This window comes from Diplotaxodon limnothrissa, linkage group LG17, assembly GCF_057381915.1.
Source record: "Diplotaxodon limnothrissa isolate DT_005_m linkage group LG17, D_limnothrissa_male_GT1.1, whole genome shotgun sequence".
NCBI lineage: Eukaryota > Metazoa > Chordata > Actinopteri > Cichliformes > Cichlidae > Diplotaxodon > Diplotaxodon limnothrissa.
In genome coordinates, this window is record NC_140612.1 from 11,571,742 (window position 1) to 11,587,673 (window position 15,932).

The 15,932-nt window shown below is 40.2% G+C and overlaps 1 pseudogene; it reads right to left on the minus strand.

Annotated features, from left to right (window-relative positions):
- Positions 1 to 5,513: 5,513 nt before the first annotated feature.
- Positions 5,514 to 6,493, minus strand: LOC146614666 (uncharacterized; annotated as a pseudogene).
- Between the last annotated feature and the right edge of the window lie 9,439 nt (positions 6,494 to 15,932).

A 15,932-nucleotide genomic window follows, 5' to 3' on the forward strand; every position in this document is an offset into this window, starting at 1 on the left:
GTCCAGTGTTTGAAAGGTTTATGGTCACAGCTTTCAAAAAAAGGGCTTTCTCAGAAGCAGCATTAGATTTCTTGCACATGCCAAACCGAAACAGACAGAATAGAAGAGGGACAGATGAGAACAGGTGTAGTTGACATGTAAATGAAATCAAACCACAAAAATATAGATGCATATTTGTACACATATTTTTCACTATATGTAGTGGCAATACCTGGACCCTACAGAGGTTGCACAGTTCAACTCCTCCACATTAATAATGTAGAGGAGCTAAACAGGGCTGTAGAACATCCTTAACCCATCATATGCTCCTGTGTGCAAGGAGGAACAGGATGAACACTGCCAGAGATACCTCAAGCAGGTCACTGATGTGAGTGTCTCTGACCAAACAATCAGAAACAGACTTCATAAGGGTGACCTGAAGGCCCGACATTCTCTAGTAGACCCAGTGCTCACAGCCCAGCACAATGGAGTCCAACAGGCATTTCCCACAGAATACCAGAATTGGCAGGTGACCCACTGGTGCCCTTGCTTTTCGTAGATGGGAGCAGGTTCCCCCTGAGCACATGTGACAGATGTGAAAGGGTCTGGAAGAGCTGCGGAAAATGTTATACTGACTGTAACTTTGTTCAGCGTTACCAGTTTGGTGGTGGGCAGTGTTGGGTAAGTTACTTTAAATTAGTAACTTAGTTACATTACTAGTTACTTCTATCAAAAGTAACTCGGTTACTTCAAGTTACTCAGTACTTTCAGAGTAACTAGTTACTATGGTAAATGGTAAATGGCCTGTATTTATATAGCGCTTTACTAGTCCCTAAGGACCCCAAAGCGCTTTACATATCCAGTCATCCACCCATTCACACACACATTCACACACTGGTGATGGCAAGCTACATTGTAGCCACAGCCACCCTGGGGCGCACTGACAGAGGTGAGGCTGCCAGACACTGGCGCCACCGGGCCCTCTGACCACCACCAGTAGGCAACGGGAGAAGTGTCTTGCCCAAGGACACAACGACCGAGACTGTCCAAGCTGGGGCTCGAACCGGCAACCTTCCGATTACAAGGCGAACTCCCAACTCTTGAGCCACGATCGCCCCAGGGAAAGTAACTTTGGTTTTACTCAGAATTCTCTTGTTAATGTGTTGCTTCCGTAACTGGATACCCAGCAAGATTGCCAGTCTTCTAGCTTGCTTACTTGCCACAAGTGCACTGTGCCACCTACCAATAGAAAGGAAAACATAATGTGCACATTTCCACATGAGAAATCCCACACCTGATTCTATCCTAGCCTGCTTTTTACATCCAACACAAAAACTGCAGTCGTGGTGCTTTCGATTGTACTCAGAACTCGGAAATTCTGCCTTCTGAATAGGAAGATGTAGGTAACACCAGACTGCAGATGAGCTGCATACAGGGCTGGACTGGGACAAAAATTTTGACCCACCATTATAGGAAAAATCATAAAGCCTTTGAATGAAAATAAACACTGTTGTGACAGTGATGTACACTGTTCTGATGGTATATGTGTATCAATCTATCAATCGTTTGTTGTAAGATTCAGATAATTATTTTTTTAAAAGTGAGACATTTTAAATGAGAATAAGAAAGTATTTCCTTGTACCCCCCTTTCCCTTTTAATGCCCTACATGGACCCCTGGCAACACTTTGCTAGACCCACCCCTGCACAGTTATCAGCTGTCAGCTACCTAAAAAAGGATCCTGGTGTTATTTGTCTCTCAGAAACAGTTCATAACTTCCCTTCAACTCATTCATGTCACCTAAAAGGTAAACCTGTTTCTACATCACAGCTCTGATGATTCAGTAAGGACATCTCCTGGTTTCATCTTCATGTTTCCCTCTCACCAGATAACCCGACGTCATGACCAGCAGGTTTACATCTGTGGCTCCAGCCAACATCAACTGTACTAGAAATTAATATTAAATAAATTCTAACAACAGCTGATCAAGCTTAAAAGTGCTGCTGGTTTCCTCTTTCTTGCGCAAAGTGGGCGATAAACAAACAAGAGAGAAAAGCCAATCAGTTTCATGATTGAAGTAGAAACGGGAGAGAGAGGGTGAGAGGATGAGAGTAGAAGAGGCAGCTGTGCAGCAAAAGACACAGAATAACTTTGTGTCTTTTTCATTGTAGCTGAAGTCCGGGACAAAATGTTCCTTTTCACCTCAATACGAAACGCGTAATATTTTCTCTGAATACCAGACGATTCCGTTTTTTACGGGACGGTTGGCAACTCTAATAATTAACCTTATGAACAAAATAAAGTTCAACATCAGTAACATAGCACCCACCCAGCTGTATAGAAACTCCGTCATGCTAGCTAGTAGCTACCCAGTACGAAAAAGTCAGCATAACACAAATAAACTCCACCTAAACTTGGTTCATATCTGACCCAGATAGACTGCAGGTTATAACTTCTTACCTGAAGTTCAGTTCACCTGACACTCCAGCGGCCGCTTCGGGTCTCTCCTCTTGCCTCCCTTTTCCTTCATCCACCTGCTGGCTTCCAACACTTGCTAATGTTATTGAATCTGTGGAAACTCCGCGATAGCCACCACATGAAGTAACGAATAACGAGCCTATCTAAATCCCAGTAACAAGTAACGCGTTCCCGGTTTTGGCATAATAACTAGTTACCGTGCTCGTTACCACAATAATAACGTAGTTACTGTAACGCGTTACTTAATAATGCGTTAGTCCCAACACTGGTGGTGGGTCAGTGATGATCTGGAGAGGCATTTCCTTGGAGGGACATGCAGATGTCTACAGGCTAGGCCACTGCACCCTGACTGCCATTAGGAATCAGGATGAAGTCCTTGGACCCGCTGTCAGACGCAACGCTGGTGCAGTAGGTCCTGGGTTCTATTTTGTGTATGATAATGCCCAGCCTCATGTGACAAGAGTATGCAAGCAGTTCTCAGAGAAGGGAGGAAATGATACCATTGACTGGTCCCCACTCAACCCTGATCTAAATCCATTAGAACACCTCTGGTCCATATGATGCATCTACACATATATATATCTACAAACATATAGATAAATATCTGCACATGGATCAAGGTAATTTTGGACCCTCCTCAGCATTTTAGTGCTGCATCTTGAAACAGTGTCAAGTACAGTAATCTAGGAGAAGATATTTAGGCCACAAAGAGATGATAGTATTGCTGGTTGGAGGTTCTAATCCTCATTGTAAAGGAAACTATTTGCTTAAAAACAAAGACTCTACAAAGTTCACAAAAAGCCAGATGTGCATAAAATTCTAACCGATGCAGCAGCTGCCCAGATGTTTTTGTCTGAACCACATAGACTATCCTGCTGGTAACACTAGAGGCAAGACCAGAGATTCATGAAACTTATTGGCTGGAAACAGTGAAAGAGTCTGTTCCAGTACTTTATCTACATCTCTCAGTGAGTATAGCAATGGTTACACCAACAAAAGTTCTATGTTAAAAAGAAAAAAGAATGATGTGGAAACACTTAAATTAAACTGAAAAATATTAGCAAGTATTATATTCGGCCTTTGGAGTCTTTACTGTCAGCAGGATCTCAAAATTTGTTTGGCTTCCACCAACTAAACACAAAAGCGCTTCATTATTCCATTATTCAGTGTCAAACCCCCGCCTGCCTTCCTTCCTTTTAATATTTTTTTTCTTGTGAGGTAATTTGCATTTCAAAACAGTCTCACTAAATTTCCAGAGACAAAGCTGTGCCAAAGAAAACCAAAGAAAGAAAGAAGGCAAGAAAGAAAGAAAAGACGACGCTGTGCGTGATTGCACCCTGACAGCCAATCGGCAACCTGACTCATGAGTGTAATCAGGAAGGGCTGCTGGATCTGCTGCATCCTACTGGCGAGCCAGTGATTGTCCACTGTAGGCGAGGTGGGAGGAAGTTTGGGATGGTGGGGGTGACTTTGTAGCTGGCGAGATTCATGTCAGCCTCCTGCAGAACCTTGTGGACTGATTACACGTCCAGGAAAATGCATGCGGCAAATGGATATTAAATCAGCACAGCTTATTGCCATGCCAGTATAGGACCGACCCTGAGCATGGGCAAAATGCATCTGCAGCCAGCCCCTATAAACAGGCAGTGGGAAGAATTACATTACTATGGGGGCTCCAGATGAGTTAGACGATCTTTCTTTCAAAGGCAATGATTAATAGTGATGGTACCATAAATTGCTTCGTATGAGATTCGGTTGTTTTGCACTTGGAAGCCATTCTGTTCTGTTTGAGGTCAGCGATTTGATAAGCCTTCCACAGTAATAGCACAGATCCAGTGAAATCCACTCATCCTTCAGGAGAGCTGGTGCCTGATCCATCGAAACTTATTGCCACATGCCGTGCACTGATTTTTAAGCCCTTTGGTATAAAATTAAGCTCCCAGAGACCAAACAATACAAAGAGAAATCTGGCAGAAGTATCTCATTTTATCTCTAACCCAGCATGCTCTTACAGACTGTCTGCTGTCATCTGTACAGAGAAGTCTATTTTTGGACGTGTGCAGGGCTATAGTTGAGTCTGGTCCCCAGACCATTTTCTCACGTCTTTCACTTCTTACAGTGTTTATTTAAGAAGTGCATGTGCCAGTCTGAATTATTAGAGTCATATAAAGCACTCCATTATATTTAGAAATCTACTATCGCAAAAGAAAATCTAACAGCATTAACTGAGAAGACAGCCAGTCTTCCCTTGAAATCTAGCCAATTTCCTTATTAGGGCCTTTTGTCAAAAGTTGTGTTTTATGTTTAGTATTTCAAAAATTCATGAAGTCATGGAGATGTCTGTTTGTACTCTATTTGTTAACAAATGGCCATCTACTTCAAAGTTGTTGTTTTGTGCTTTTTTAAAGTAACGGATAAATTAGCTGATTTTTTGATTAGGCCTTTTTTACTTAAGGGTTTTTTCTAACTACAAACATTTTGTGTCATTCAAGTTTTTAAAAAAAAGTTTATTAATTTCTGCAAATCTGAATGACTGTGGCCGTATTGGTGGAGGAAGTCAGTGAGGGAACTGTTCTCTGTGTGATTAGGAACCTTTCTGCATCAGGAAGGTTCCTGGTTTAGACTCGAGCCCATGCCTTTCTGTGTGACTTTACATGTTCTCCCTGGACCAATGTGCATTTCCTCAGGCATTACTCCAACTTCCAGGCACAGTCCAAAGACATGCAAGTTCCAAAAAAAAAATGCAGATGCATCATCACTGAACAAAAATACAAACGCAAACTTCTGTTTTTGCTCCCATTTTTGATGAGCTGAACTTAGAAGATCTGAAACATTTTCTACATACACAAAGGACCCATTACTATCAAATATTGTTCACAAATCTGTCTAAATCTGTGTTAGTGAGAACTTCTCGTTTGCCAAGATAATCCATCCCACCTCACAGGTGTGGCATGTCAAGGTGCTGTTTAGAAAACATGAATATTGCACAGGTTTGCCTTAGACTGCCCACAATAAAAGGCCACTCTGAAATATGCAGTTTGATCGCACAGCACAATGCTACAGATGTCGCAGCTTTTGAGGGAGCGTGCAATTGGCATGCTGACTGCAGGAATGTCTACCAGAACTGTTGCCTGTGAAATGAATGTTCATTTCTCTGCCATAAGCCGTCTTCAAAGGCGTTTCAGAGAATTTGGCAGTACATCCAATCGGCCTCACAATCGCAGACCACATGTAACCACACCAGTCCAGGACCTCCACATCCAGCATGTTCACCTCCAGGATGGTCGACCAGGTGAAGACCAGCCACCCAGACAGCTGCAGCAACAATCAACCAAACCACCAAAGAATTTCTGCAAAAATTGTCAGAAACCATCTCAGGAAAGCTCATCTGCATGATCGTGCGCCTCATTGGGGTCTGGATCTGACTGCAGTTCGTCACTTTAACCAACTTGAGTGTGCAAATGCTCACATTCGATGGCGTCAGGTCAAGATAGCTTGTGTTGCATCGTGTGGATGAGCAGTTTGCTGACGTCAACGTTGTGGATTGAGTGACCCATGGTGGTGGTGGGGTTATGGACATTGAACACGAGTGCATTTTATTGTTGGCATTTTGAATGCACAGAGATACCGTGTTGACATCCATGACCATTACCTTATGTTGCAGCATATTGCAAGGATCTGTACACAATTCCTTGAAAGGTGAAAATATCCCAGTTCTTGCATGGCCAGCATACTCACCAGATATGTCACCCATTGAGCATGTTTGGGACACTCGGCTCGGCGTATATGACAGCGTGTTTCAGTTCCTGCCAATATTCAGCAACTTTGCACAAGTATTGAAGAGGAGTGGCCAACATTCCACAGCACACAATCAACAACCTGATCAACTCTATGCCAATTGCACAATGGCAAATGGTGGCCACCCCAGATACTGACTGTTTTGCGACATCTGTAGCATTGTGCTGTGTGATCAAACTGCATATTTCAGAGTGGCCTTTTATTGTGGGCAGTCTAAGGCAAACCTGTGCAATATTCATCCTGTCTAATCAGCACATTGACATGCCACACCTGTGAAGTGGGATGGATTATCTCGGCAAACGAGAAGTTCTCACTAACAAACAGCAAATTCAAAAGTGTTAAATGTATTGGTGTTAGTAGTCTTCTTGCAAAAGTAGAGTTAATTTTACTCTAAGTAGAGTCACATTCTTTTAATGTAACTCTGAGGTGTAAAATGATAGTAGTTAAAATCGAGTGTTAAAAATGTGTGTTTCTATGTCAAATCTGGAGGTGTTACAATGGAAACATTAACTCTTGACCTCTTAACTCTGAACTCCTACAGGGGCTATGACACCAATAGAGTAAATTCACAGACTCCGCCCCCAGCACCATAGGCTCCAATCGAAGCTGAAGTGAAGCCGTTTCAGAACATTTTGCTCTACATATTTGAGTTGTTTGGCATGCTTGGTAAGTCATTTTTTCAAAGATTGTTTCAATCATTTCTATTAGCTTTTACTTCTGTGGCTCTTTGGAGTTGAGACAAAGCTGTGTGAAAGGCATTAGCCATGTTGCTCGGTGATAGCATAATATTCTGTTTTAGCTAGCTGAAAGGTATTGTTTGCGGGCAAATACCACAGCCTACCACCTAAAACAATGTCTAGAATGTGAAATGTTGGTATAATGGTGCTACTTGAAGCCTGAAAATGATCTCCCATAAAAAAAAACGAGCAAACAGCAGTAGCAGATGTCCTGACTGGGTTCTACGTTAGCATAGATCCCTCCAGAGTTTTGCGCACACGGTTTAGGTAAAAATGAAAAAGGTTGAGGTTTTACATTTAGTTCAGTATTACCTGTTGCCTGTGTCCTTGTCTTTTGGGAAATTACTTTACACAAGTAATGGCTCAAAGAGGATTCCTTTTTTTTACTGTGCTGCAATTGATTACCGGATTATTTGTGCCAGTAATTAGTGTCAACTAATTTTTTTTTTTTCAATCTCCACATAGGATATGCTTGTGAAGATGGAATATGGGGGAGAGCAGAAGTGCGTTGAAGTTCCACAAAGTGATGAATGAAGGACATGCATATTGTATTGAAGAAATAAGTGATGAGAATGCTGTTATTTGCATTTATCAGCTCACCTATGTCACACCTTTTGTTAAACAAAATTCTAATGAAAGTGAGAACATGTACATTGTTACATCTTTTAGAAAATGTTTTGAAATTGTGGCGCACAGTTCAGAATAAATGTTTTTCAAAAACCATTGCATCTTTTTAGTAAATGTTTATTTCCAAAAGAAATTTCTAGAAGTTCAGAACAGTAAAATTCCCGCTTTTTAGAATGAATTAGAAGATAACTCTTACGTAGTTAAACTAAAATACTCTTTGAGAGTTAATATATAAACTCTTAACACCAAGTGTTAAATTATCAACTCCAGACAGATTTGGTGTTTAACACTAAATCAGAGTTAACGTACCAACTCTCCAAAAAGAGTTAAATTAACACTCTCTGGTGTGGACCCATATAGACACTTTAATAGTGTTGAAATCAAATCTGACAGTGTCAATTTGGACATGCTGGATTTGCTGTGCAGATTTAGACAGATTTGTGAACAATCTTTGATAGTAATGGGTCCTTTGTATATGTAGAAAATGTTTCAGAACTTTAAGTTCAGCTCATGAAAAATGGGAGCAAAAACAAAAGTGTTGCATTTATATTTTTGTTCAGTGTAGTACAGTTTGTTGATTTAGTCATTTTGTGTCTACGTAGATGAGAACAGATACAGGAACTGTTTCCTCCCACAACAGATGTGTTTATTTTGTTTAGATTTATTTTATCTATTTTTTTTATCCATTCCACCCCTTTAACTTTATTCTGCTAGTTTGTTTTGTCACTGTAATAATTAAATGTATGTCCTGCATTGCCTTTTGTTTTGACTGCTGTAACTCATTCATTTCATTCCCCAGTTGTGGGAATAAATAAAATATTTATAACCTTAAAAACCATTCTAACCTCTTTCAGTTGCATAATGTGCTTTTTTTGCCAGTATGGGGCCGAAAAACATCAAGCTGGAAGGAGAGACGACATATACAGTATATCAACCCATCCATCCATCCTGAAGTTTAAAGTCCATTCTTCTACAGAAGACAGTTGGAACTCAGCTGAAGTCAGGCCAACAGGGAAGTGTTCATTTGTCAGAGTTTTCTGGTCTCCATTCATTTCAACCTAAATCTTGCTTTTCAGCTTTTAGATATTCACTTAATGTTGTTTTCTCCCAATGCCATCACGTGCTTGGTAAGCATCTGACTGTTAATTGCAAGAAAAAGCCCCGGTTTTCCATGCAGCTGAACAAAATCTCAGATGCTCCACAGATTCATGTAATTTGACCTTTCTAACAAAAACACTGACTGATGCAAAAAGGTTGATAGGATTTTCATATTTGGAAAACCTCATTACTGCAGATTTTGGAACAAGTATTGGCTCATAAAAGTCTCGGAGCTTTTCTGGCTGTAGCTTCGGCTCAGCTTTGAGTCTTTTGGACATGATCTGGCAGACTTGGACTGAACCCAGGCCCTCCGCACTGTAGCCAGTCTTGATTGACAGTTTTATCAACACATAAAAATTGAGAATCTGACTGCAGCCAAGCTCCAATCCTGACTGAAGCCCACATATAGTGAAAAAAACCCCACAGTGACACACTCTTTACTTATCTGTATGATAGGTGTTATAGATTTTAGTGTTAGCTCATTGATTAACTGACTGAAAATTAGTTATTATACACTATGGCAATTGTCAGTTAGGCAGAAACTCTACAGCACTCAATCAAACTATAGCCAAGAGCCACACTTTGATCAATGAAGACTGCAATTGAGATTTTTCTCTACTATTGGGTTATTTGGCCTGAAGCAACTGCTAACTGTAAAGAAAATATAATCGTGTGCAGAATGTGCAGAGAAACTCACAAAGCAAACAAGTAAAAGCTCTCCCCCAAAGCAGCTATTAATTCACAAGTCATTTTTCAAAGCTGGCAAAGATAAAAGTATTTTACAAACATTCAGGAGTGTGATTTCAGCTGGGCTTAATGGTGGTCTGTTTGATAATATAACTCCAGTTCCAAAAATCTGGGATGCTGTGAAAAATATAAATACTATCTGAACGCTATAATTAGCAATAATTTAATTAATACAACATGGAAAATATTCAAATGTTTATAAAATCAGACATTACATGAAAATATAAGCTCAGTTTGAATTTGATGCCATCAAAACATCTAAGAAAAAGAAAAAGTTGGGCCGAGGCCACCAAAAGGCTGAAAAAGTACGCGATACTAGAAGGAAACTGCTGGAGGAACATTTTGCAGCTAGTTAGGTTAATTAGCAACCTGGAATAAACTGTGTTTATCAGTGTGTGCTCTTCAACATAAAATTGCAAAGGTTTTGAATCTGGCCCATACAATGTGCTTACACATGCCCCACATACCGCAAAGAATGATGGCCCTTTAGTGGCCCAGATCTGGTTTGCCAGATGTGGCCAGCACATGGGCCAGGTGGGCCAGTACAAGACCAGTTGCAGACAAACTGGTGGTCCTGTGCCAGAACAGTTTTAGCTCTGGCCCCAAATGTCAGCCTAATGTGTACCTTAATCAAGCCATGTAATAACAACATGTGCACAATAGTGCAAAAGTAACACGACAAACCTCTGTTCATACAGTGAATGGACTGATTCTTATGTAGCACTTTTCATTATCCTGGATTACTCAAAGTGCTCTATACAACATGCCACAGGGGAGGCCACGGGTCTGATTCAAACCCTGGCTGCTACTCTTCAACCTGCTCAGTGGGTGGGCATGTGGTTTCCTGCCCACCCACTGAGTGAAACTGGGACCCTGAAATGCACATTTCTTATAGTTGTGGATATACTTCCTCAGAAGTGTTTGATGCTTTATTGATTAGCTTCCGAACATCTACCAGGAGACACTGTCTGGGAATGGTTAGGATTGTTGTTATCCCCATATTTAAATGACAATGTGTCACCTCTATTTGGATCATGGCTGGTTTTCCATGATCCAAATAGGAAATGCTTGTTGGCATGGTCCTACAACATAAACTAAAAATAAGTATAGCTCAACCTCAAGTCACACAGTTTTTACAGGCTGAGATCATGACTTAAACTGAGATGGCATAGATGTCTTGTTTTAACTATTTTTTCTGCATGGCAAATCACTCCTATTTCATGCTTATGCAGTACTGACTGCCATGTAGTAGCACACCAGAAGGACTCATGTGTAATGAGATTTATATGTAGCCCTCCACTAATTAAAAAGTCTGGAACAATTACATAAGTTGTTCTTTTGTAACTGCTGATAAGATCATTACAATTCACTTGGCTGGTTCTGGTGTTGCAGTGCTCTTTTGGGAACAAATGCCTTAACAAAATAGTTCCCCTAGAATTGTTATGCTCAACAAAAATATAAGAATATAAGAAAACAAGACATGTTAAATCAAACACAATAATGACAAAGTGTAATGTCTCATGTTTCATCTGAACTTATATTTGACCTGATTTAGACTAGATTTTTATTATGATCTATAAAACCTTAAAAATGATAATGGGTGTACTTGTTTTATACTATGGCTGTATGTCCTCCTGCTGGATTGTAAATACATGGCGTTTGTCCAACATTGCAAGCAGAATCAGATGCATATGGAATAGTCTCTAACCCCACGTGACCCTGACAAGAAACAAATGACACAGATAAATGAAGTCCATTGAAACAGATTTGTATCTCAAATAATGTTAAACAAGAAGAAGCAGAGTTAAAAATTTACCCCATGCTGACTCTAATTCGTCAGAGTGAAGCATCAGCGGACTAATGAAAATGAGATGTGTGATATAGATCACACTAATGGCTCCTCATTCTTTTCTAAAAAGACAAATTATCCACAGCGGACAAAGTCTATTCTCTGGCTTCTACTGTCAGATTTTAAAGCTCCTCTTAAAGTGTCCAGAAATAGTCGAAACTATGAAATGTCCATGTAAGGCTTTTCTGCAGTTCATTGTCTTGTGTTGTGTCACCAGCATCCTGCAGTTAAAGTTTACAATGGCAAGGATATTTATGGTGCTTACGTAAACTTGTATAAATCACACTATGCCAAGGGATTGTTTATATGTGTTGGTGGCCATTCCATCACATATGTCTCATGGATTTGATTGGACTATAGCATTCAGTGGCGCAAATCCATGTACCGACAATTCGTCATATCATGGCAGCATATCACTGCAGCTTGAAATGGTTGTGGATGTCTCATTTGCCAGCCTGTTTTACATGTGGGGGGAGAGCACATTTTCCTGTATGTGTCTGAAATGTTAAATGAATTAAGCTTTTTTAAATTCATGTCACTTTTAAGTGTTCAAGCTGATTATCATATCCTCTGGCCAACAGCTTTTTAGACAATTCCACCATGCTTTCTACAGCTGTACTTGGAAAATATTACAAGACTGCTGCATCTAAACCAGTGTGAGATAACATGCTTTTATGATGCTTAAGAAGTCCGGTAATAAAAATGTGCTTTCTATGTACATGACATTAATGCATTTAAGGTGTATGTGCCTGTTACTGGTAACTATTAGCCAGTGAGAAACAGTTCTTTTCTTGCATTTTGGCCAACCTTTGGACAATGTACAGTATGGACACCCCAGGTTATGTTGACTGAATGTTTCAAAGATGATCTTTGGGAAGGATGATAATCTATGCATTGGCACACTACTGACTGAAGATGATAGACAATAGAGGCACCTTCCCAGTAAGTAAATCCTCAAAATGACTGTCATACACCAGTCAGCCACAAAATTAAAACCATGGATGGCGATCGTGGCTCAAGAGTTGGGAGTTCGCCTTGTAATCGGACGGTTGCCGGTTCGAGCCCTGGCTTGGACAGTCTCGGTCGTTGTGTCCTTGGGCAAGACACTTCACCCGTTGCCTACTGGTGGTGGTCAGAGGGCCCGGTGGCGCCAGTGTCCGGCAGCCTCGTCTCTGTCAGTGCGCCCCAGGGTGGCTGTGGCTACAATGTAGCTTGCCATCACCAGTGTGTGAATGTGTGTGTGAATGGCTGGATATGTAAAGCGCTTTGGGGTCCTTAGGGACTAGAAAAGCGCTATATAAATACAGGCCATTTACCATGGATGGGAGAAGTGAGTAAGTTCCTCTTGTTTAAAGGCACCTGTCAAAAGGCTGGGGTATATTAGGTAGGGAGCAAACAGGAAAGATAGCAGTGTAAGGATGTGAGTAACTTTGACAAGGGCAAACGTGTGACATGATGAATGGCACAGTGTTCCTACAAAAGTGGTTTAAGAAAGGACAACATAGTGGTAGTACAATCATGGGTGTGCAAGGCACAATGAAACATGGTTTCACTCAAATAGAAGAGTTTTTGTAACACAAATAGATGGAAACCTTACCTTTCAGAGTACCGACATTTGTCAAGTATGAGATATTTGTTGAACGTCTAAGTGCAGAACATAGTAACTCAGAACGAGTCTTTAATGGTGATTGTTCGCTACTCAGGATCAAACAGGGAATGAAACACGGCAATCAAAATACTAGACATTGCCAGAAAATACAGAATCACTGGGAGATACAAGTACACCAAGAAACTTTGTGGTAAGTTATACAGAACTGGGGTGTACACAGTCATGACAGATGAGGGCAACAACGAACAAGGCTATAAGGTAATCAGAGAAATGGATAACATCAGGGAAACTCAGCTGAAACCAGTCATGGAAGATGAGACACAGGAAACAAAACTAAAGACTAACAAAATAAATTCAGAAAGTAACTGAACACGGGTACATCTAACACCGAAACATTGACTTTCTGCGCAGAATACAGGAGGTCAGGAAAATAAACTCAGGGAATCAACTAAAAGGATAACTATAATTGCAAAAGAAAACACAATCTAACTGAGAATGGGAATAACATCATGGAAATAAGGTTAGAATATGAAACTCCAAATGACAGGAACAAGTAAGAAAATAAGCAGATTCCTTGATGGCGGGGGCCTCAAAAAAAGTTTGAGGAACATGATAAGAAGTTCTCATTTGATAAGGCCTCAGTTCCACACATCTGGAGGATGTAAAAACAAGTAATCCATGACAACTTGACCCCACAGTTTCCAGGACTTAAAGGATGTGCTGTTTAAGTGCTGGTGTCTAATACCACAAGAAACTTTCAGAGGTCTTGGGGAATCCATGCCTGAATGGGTTAGGACTATTTTGGCGACTTTGAGGAGGACCAGCACCACATTAAAGTTTGTGGTGGTAATGTTGCGGCTGATTGACTGGTGTGGTTAGACAGCTCTCTCATCTATCAATGCTGTGAGCAAGTGTTTGAACCGTAATGCAATTCTCCACTTTCTTTCATAACCTTTTGGTTCTGTCTCTGGATGTTACCCACTCCAGGGAAAAACTGTTGATGTCTTTGATGCTGCGAATCCGTGATGCATTTCTTCCTCGGCTTTGAAGGAATGAAGGCATTTGAAGTGAAGAACTCCTGTGCTGCCTCGTCACGTATCTTTAGATTTGTTTTTTTATTCAGCCTAGCACAGCAAAATGGGAAACAGCAAATGTTTCCCATTTTGCTGTTACAGTTAATCCTGAATTAACTCCTCCTCCCTCTCCTGTGTTTGAAGAGGGAGGGGGAACAGAAATCTTTGAGGATACAAAAGAAGCCATGCATCCACGCCAGGTTTCATGGCTGTGCTCTACAAACAGAGTGTGAGATGGGAAGAATATTATACTGTCTTTCCACTGATTTCTTTTCAAACATCCCAGGTTGCATCTTTTTTGGCTTCAGATTTATTGGTAATCTCAAGGCATTTGCAGTATTTTAGAGAGAAGATCAATAATTCCTCTACATGCAAGCACCTTGTGACAGTGGGGAGGAAACCCAGTGATGATGGTTCTCTGCTTCAGCAGGTTAAGGTAGTGAGGAGTAGAAATGGGTAGAGAGGAGAGCAAAGGGAAAGCTGTGCATTTAAGGTAGCCACACTATTGGATGAGCATCTCTGACAGTGCTGTGTTGCTGTTGTTCCGACATCATAAATGATGTCGTTCTGGAAACAAGGTTATTAGAGTTCACTTAGACTAAATGAAAAACAAATGCAACATTGTTCAAAGCTTCTTCAGACTGACATATACCACCCTGGTCATTCTACCTATAACAAACACATTTTTAGCAAGTGAATCAAATAGATAAAAATCAAATGCAATTTAAAAAAAAGAAGAAAAAGAAAGGCAAACCCACACTAAATGACACTAACGTAAAATGAAAACAGCAGATTTCCAGGAAGAGCACAGCAACTGACCAATCATGCTTTCATGATGTAATCACTTTGAGACTAAGTTTTCCTACATGGCCCTGGAGTAAGATCAGACTGCAGCACACAGTTAATGACTATATTTTCGTCATGGTTGTTATTAACAATATTACATTTTACCACTTCTGTCAGAATATGCTGCTGTTCTTTTAAGCTGAATACAAACGCCTGTGCTTTTGAGCACTATCATGTTCAGTGGGGTTTGAAAGCGTGCGACCAGCATGGCACTAAAGCTACACTACAATTATCAGGAGACAAGGGAGCAAAAACTAACATAACAAATACAAAGCAAAACTTTTTGCTACAAAAATAGTATGTTACGCCTTCCCAACTGATTCAACTAAAGACATTGAAACAAATGATGTGTTTTTGCAACAGGATGTTAGTAACAAAGTGCCTAAAGATTAAATTTAAAATTAGTTCTTCGCTAAGTTGTGTGTTCTGTCAAGAAAACATTGGTTCATCTCTTGATGCTAGAATGAGTCATAGGTCAGTCATAGGTTAAATCAGTGTGTTTTTCTGAAACAACAGAGCATAGTAAAGCATCCCAAAAAATACATGTTGCAAAATGTAATAAATTCCTTCTTCAGAAAGCTAAAGTTATAAATGTAAATGGTATTGTAATAAAAAAACATATTTATATTAAGCAGGGCTGTCAAACTCATTTAAAATTGTGGTTCAGGCACAGCCCACTCTCATCTTAAGTGGACCTGACCAGTGAAACTTCATGACAAATGTGTAAAATTACAAAAAATTGTTCTAACAGTTCATTATACAGACTGTCCTATAATAAACTTAAAGTTTTTGTTTATTTACCATGGACTCACTAGTAATGGAAAAACGGGGAACTTTCCTGTAATTTAATTGTTTATCTGTTAGTTGCAGTGGGACAGGCAGTTAAAAAAAATCTATGCACGCCTCCACATTTTTTTAAAGCTGTCCATTGGTCCAGATTTGGAGCCTTTGCCCGATCAATTCTGGCCCCTGAGCCTTACATTTGCCCTAAAGCTCAAATGACATATAATGTAATTTAATTTACCAAATGATGTATTCTTTATGAAAAAATGATACCGCCATTAAAGGATTACACTGCTATTTTAACTGTAC